This window comes from Zophobas morio, unplaced genomic scaffold (genome assembly GCF_036711695.1).
Source record: "Zophobas morio isolate AGI-343-1 ecotype UQ-CSIRO unplaced genomic scaffold, CSIRO_AGI_Zmor_V1 ptg000489l, whole genome shotgun sequence".
In the NCBI taxonomy this organism is placed as follows: domain Eukaryota; kingdom Metazoa; phylum Arthropoda; class Insecta; order Coleoptera; family Tenebrionidae; genus Zophobas; species Zophobas morio.
In genome coordinates this window covers 7,485-12,606 of record NW_026972592.1, presented here as the reverse complement: position 1 = coordinate 12,606, position 5,122 = coordinate 7,485, and the positions used below count along the sequence as shown (strand labels likewise).

General features: G+C 36.6%; 1 non-coding gene across 1 annotated transcript; it reads right to left on the bottom strand.

Annotated features, from left to right (window-relative positions):
* Window positions 1–3,510: 3,510 nt before the first annotated feature.
* LOC135121112 (5S ribosomal RNA) lies at window positions 3,511–3,629 on the bottom strand. The gene has a single exon (XR_010278858.1). It is a non-coding gene; the product is annotated as a 5S ribosomal RNA (ribosomal RNA).
* Between the last annotated feature and the right edge of the window lie 1,493 nt (window positions 3,630–5,122).

Sequence of the window (5,122 nt, the reverse complement as noted above, 5' to 3'; positions counted from 1 at the left end):
ATCGTCAAAGTCTTATCCGAGTGGTCATGTGGTCGCAGGGCGCCGAAGATAAAATTGCGCTTAATCGACTGCACAGGTGCATAAGGAAGAGGCTAATGGTCCATTTTCACACTAAATGAGAGACCAAGCTGCACCATATATCCGAATTAGACAACAGCAGCCGCTCTTCTTTTTGGAAATTTGTTAAAAGATCAAAAATCGAGGACTTGCACCACTGCCTCCTCTTTGTGAAGGTAATATAGTGACTGAGATTGATGAAGGCAAAGCTACTCTTTCTGATAATCTCCTTTCACCCAAAACGTGCCAGCTGCTCAATTAACTGCCATAGATGCGTTCCAACGCTGAGCTTTCCCCTTCCCGATGGCCATAAACCACTTGAGCTGGTTAATGCTGGAGAGGTTCAAGCGATTGTCGAAGTGCTACTCAAGCGAAAAGCGCTTGACCTCGATGGAATCGCTAATGAGATGTTGGAAAAATTGCTATCAACAGGGATGCATTATCTGTACCTCCTAGTAAAATCTGCGATGGCTCTTGGCGCCTATCCGATCCGATGGAAGACGGCGACCGTTGGGACGCTCCTAAAGACACTTAACCCGGAATCAGCAAACTAGTCTTGTACTAGTACTATCTCATTCGGAGCGACTTTTTTTCTGTTCGGATCGTGATGGTGCAAAAGAGTAGTGTTCACTAGTATTATATATATAACCGCCACTCTCGGGTTCCTTGCCGGCATTCTATAGATCCATCCACATTTTAAGGTCGCTTTCTTTGTTTATTGTTAATTCACATTTAATATAAGAACGAACTCTACTCTTTTTATAAAGATAGTATACTAGTAAAGAGCACTATACTATACAGTAACGATACTATGCACACTATACAGTATATATAGCACCAGCACCACTAGCAAGTACCGACCTATCGGTCTCCTGTCAGCGTTCGGCAAATTGGGTGAGGCCGTTTTACTGCACCGTCTAAAAGAGGTTATTGACGCACGGGACTCCTTGCCTGAGTTTCAGTTTGGATTTCGGCAAGGGCACTCAACGACTTAGCTGCTCCCCCGCTTAACAATATGGACCACTCGCGCTTTTAACTTTAAGAAGGCAACAGGCGCTGCCTTCCTTGGCGTTGAAAAAGTATTTAATCAAGTTTGGCCTGGAGGTCTGCTGCACAAACTGCTCTCTCTACCCGTTCGTCATGGCCTTTACAACGTGCTGAATTCATATCTAAATGGTCGCGTCTACCGCGGGCGCGTGGGAGATACACAGTCGCCGCTGCGATCTTTGACGGCAGGGCCTCTCAGGGATTTTTTCTTTCGCCCCTTTTATTTTTGCAGTTTATATGAGCGACATGCCTTTGCTATCAAATACATACCCACGAATCGCCCTCTACGCCGATATGATACGACCATTTACTCATCGTCGAAGTCACCCATCTTGCTATGCAAGCATCTACAGCACTACCTTGACGCCGTTGCTAGCTGGTTGCCGTAATTCGAAAGTTTCCATAAATGCGATGAAGAGCAAAGCGCTTTTAATTACTAAGGAACGCGTCCCATTATTGGCATGAAGTCCCGTGGTGTTCTCAAGCGAACTACTTGGGAGTCATCCTTAACAACAAACTTTCCTGGCAGCCGCATGTGCATTATCTAATGGCGAAGGTCAAGGCAGCAACTAAGGTGCTTTACCCTTTGCTATGCGACAAGAGCAAGCTTTCTCTGCGAAACCAACGGTCATTGTACATGCCTCAGACCGGCCAATAATGACATACACGTCTGCTGCCTGGGCCTACGACTCCGCTGCAATAGCGTTGGCACTTCAAGTGCGACAGAACAAATTTTGCTGTGCGTGATGACAACCGCTCCTTAGTTTGTGCGAAATGAGGCTGGTCACCAGGATCTTCAGCTGGGCCCTGTAGTGGTCGTCTTCCAACATAATGCTAATGTCCCTTTACGACGGGCTAGTCAGGCGCACTGATCGCCTGATGGTGACCGGACTTATTTACGAGCCATGGGACGGGGCACAGCGCTAGTTTTTGTTTGTTAATGTCAAGAAAATAATGACAGCTTTTCGATTGAAAGCTATTATGTAACATGTCCGCGCTCACTCCAAACTGAGAGCTCGAGTATTCGAGGTTTTTTGACCCGATCGAGCGCCAGGGGTCGTCATTTATTAATAACTATAATATAAATTTTTTTATTTTGCTCATTTTTTTTTTATTTTTTTTATTACTTTATTTTATTGTTATTTCACTAACTCCATTATATTTTTTTTTATTCTTATATATATAATTTCTATATCACCCGGTTTTATTTTTAATTTTATTTTTGTTTTTTTAACAAACCATTTCAAATTTCTTGGTAATTTGAAAGTTAAAGTAAATGCTGTTGTTAACATTTAGCTATCACGTTTATGTATTGGAAAAGGTTTTTTGATTAGTTTGTACTAATGAGTAAAGCAATTTTAAATTAATTTTTTAAAAAACTGTAAATACTTTCTTTGATTAAAAATAATAACTCCGTTGTTAACTTTTAGGTATAATGTGTACGAATTTAAAATTCTTGTTTTTAAATTATTATAATGGATAAAACAAGTTCTTTACTTATAGAGAGGGGGGGGTTTCCAAGACATTAAATATTTCATGGGCTCGGCTTAATTTGTAAACGATGTTAACATATAGCTTTTAAGTCTTCGTATTTAAAGGGTTTTATTTTTTTTACTTTTAGGGTTTTTTACAAACCTTAAAGAAAAAAAAATTATATATATATAGATTTAGTAAAATTCTGTCGTTTTATTTTTTTTCAACGTGTATGTATGTAATAAATATTGTTTTTTATTAGTGTGCTAATTACTAAATTCTTCCTTGAGGAAGAGTCACATTATTATAACGAAAGTTATATTTAATAATGCCGATATGAGAAGGGTAATGACCTAGTAGGTGCAACAGAGAGTTATTTTTTTAAAAAACTTGTATTTTTAAGACCATCGCTAATTTTTCTTATAATAAGCAATATATAAGTCAGGCATTGTATATGCCTAAGTTAAAAATCACAAGTAATTTTTTGTTATGGTGTCTTTTGACGCACAGCAGAAGATGGTTCCGTAAAAAAATATTTACAAAAATGCGCGAGTTTATAAACCTTTAATAAAAGCACCCCAAGCGGATTTAAAATTTAACTAGAGGCAGCTGAAATGTAATAATACTTGTTAAATTGAAATTATGTACATAACTTAATTTATTTTAAACTTTTTATGTGATTCCGTTTCATATACAAAAAATGCTTGATGACTCCCCATCAAAGCTGAATATTAATAAAAATAACTAAGACTCAGTGCTTTTGGCATCATTTTTAAATCAGACTACTTTCAAGTTTTCACAAACAACCAATTTTATATATATTTGTTCCGCATAGGCAGTATAGACCGGTTAAAGGTCCCACCATGTAGCAACTTATTTAATTTTAAATTTTAAACTACTATTTAACACTGTAAAGTAGGAAAAAAAATGAGAAGAGCACAGTACGAGGTGTTCCCGCGTGGTCTCCCACCGCAGTACTAACCACGCTCGTGGCGATTTGACTTCTCAGATCGGACGGGATGAGGTACTTTTCGCCAGATATGACCGTGCTCACCTCAGTTACCAGCCTAGATTTAATAAAGCCTAGCATAATAGACAAATTACAAAATAAAAACAGTGGAAATTTTAGAGTTCTAGGGCGTGAGAAATTTTAAGTCACAAGTTATATTTAACATTCTTCTTTTTATGTGCTGGTTTAATAAAAAGCATTTACTATTTAAATTTTATTATTACTAACCTAAAATATAGGTAATAAAACTTGTATCATTGTCAGCTGGTGTATTATGGTATTTTTAAAAAGACTGGACTTAGTAATTTAGTAAGGAACACCTAAATACGGCCAAAAATAAAATAATTTATGACGAGAAGAAATATTTTAAAGGAATAATTTTTGTGATCTCTCACGGTTTGCTTTCAATAATAATCTAGGGGTAGGTTTGTAAAGTTTTATTAGCCGCTTTGGTGTTTATTAATGGAGGAAAGTAATTAACTTTGGCTACTATTTGAAAAACTGTGGTTTCGGCATAGTAATAATATATATAAGAAATATATCTTTCATCTTAGCTTGACGCAGAGTTGGAGATAATGAGGTGCATTTACCTTTATTGATTCAACCTTTTTCAGATAAAATTATTATTTTTTATCTTTACAAATTTTTATAAATAGTTTATCTTTTTGTTTATGTGTTCTCTTTTTGTAACATACTTAGTTTGGTTTATTTTTAAATATATTTTACTCCTTTGTATTAAGCATTTATCGCAATATCCTTCAAGTGGTGATCTTTAAAGGATTATATTATACGATTCTTGTATCATTAATAAGGTGTTTAATATTAATATTTGAGAGCAGCTCATACTCCCATTCAAATTTTATGAGGCACTTCACAATTAAGGAAGTGGCCTATAGTAATAAAGTTAGCATTGTCTACCCATGGAATCCAAGCCGTATTCTTTTCAAACGAAAAAATTGAAGAATGCGAACCCACTGCTTCTGTAAACTTAAAAAGGCGATTGTTGGAAATGCAAATCGTAATGGACAGTGCACACTCTTAGATTAAGTCAAAAATTGAAGGGTTACGAGTGACAGATCCAGAACAAGTGATTCAAAACGTTAAAAATGCATTTGGAAGTCACTCGTGACATTGAGGAAAATACTTAATATAACGTCATGCAAAATAAGAGGGATGCTGACTCCATACGTTAATTCGCCAACCGTTCGGACCATATTTTAAGTCACTTAGAAGAACAGTGCACATTTAAAAGATTGTTTCCTCATCTTAGTGAAATTACGAACTTGCATAAAATCATACTCCTTCCCCACAGGGTTGGAGAAGACTTTAATTCCTAGTTATCACTAGAACAGTATTACAGTAAAAATCCTGGAAACCAGGATTACCATTATGCACTGAATGCCATATTACAAGCAGAAAACAGGCTTAAAGTTGAAAATAAATCTAATGCCCTATCCCTAAATACGGTCTGTAATCGACAAACTTACTTGGGAAAACAGGCTTTCAAATGTTTTAAAGGTCGGGTGCCAACGAATA